At 37.3% G+C, this 354-nt stretch overlaps 1 long non-coding RNA gene across 1 annotated transcript; it reads right to left on the bottom strand.

The window, feature by feature from the left end:
- Window positions 1–13: 13 nt before the first annotated feature.
- Window positions 14–348, bottom strand: LOC110034201. Its single transcript, XR_002295030.1, has 2 exons — window positions 224–348; window positions 14–123 (listed from the first exon to the last, which is right to left on the bottom strand). It is a non-coding gene; the product is annotated as an uncharacterized LOC110034201 (long non-coding RNA).
- Window positions 349–354: the final 6 nt, after the last annotated feature.

The raw sequence follows: 354 nt of genomic DNA, 5'->3' as shown, positions 1-354 counted from the left end.
AAGAGTAGTCTTCCCTGCTCCACTAACACCCATTAATGCTGTAAGAACTCCTGATCTAAAGGAACCACTCACGCCCTTTAGTAGCACCAATTTCTCCTCCTCAATACCATGTATTTTCATTTCCTAGATACATAAATTTATAAGATATCAACATTTATGTCGAATAAAGTGAAATTTTATAGCTCAAGCATTGATTTATCAATTACTGAATGAAAAATGTTACCACGGGCATATCAACTGAGTATCTAATATTGTCAAAGGTGAGTGAAAGCGGTACAAATGGAAGCACCATTCCCTTCATCTCGCTTGCTTGTGCAACATCAGATGCGTACATGGGCGGTTTCTTATAGTTAT

Source organism: Phalaenopsis equestris, unplaced genomic scaffold, assembly GCF_001263595.1.
Source record: "Phalaenopsis equestris unplaced genomic scaffold, ASM126359v1 Scaffold171235, whole genome shotgun sequence".
NCBI lineage: Eukaryota > Viridiplantae > Streptophyta > Magnoliopsida > Asparagales > Orchidaceae > Phalaenopsis > Phalaenopsis equestris.
The sequence above is the reverse complement of the archived record's forward strand: the minus strand, read 5'-3'. Positions and strand labels throughout refer to the sequence as shown.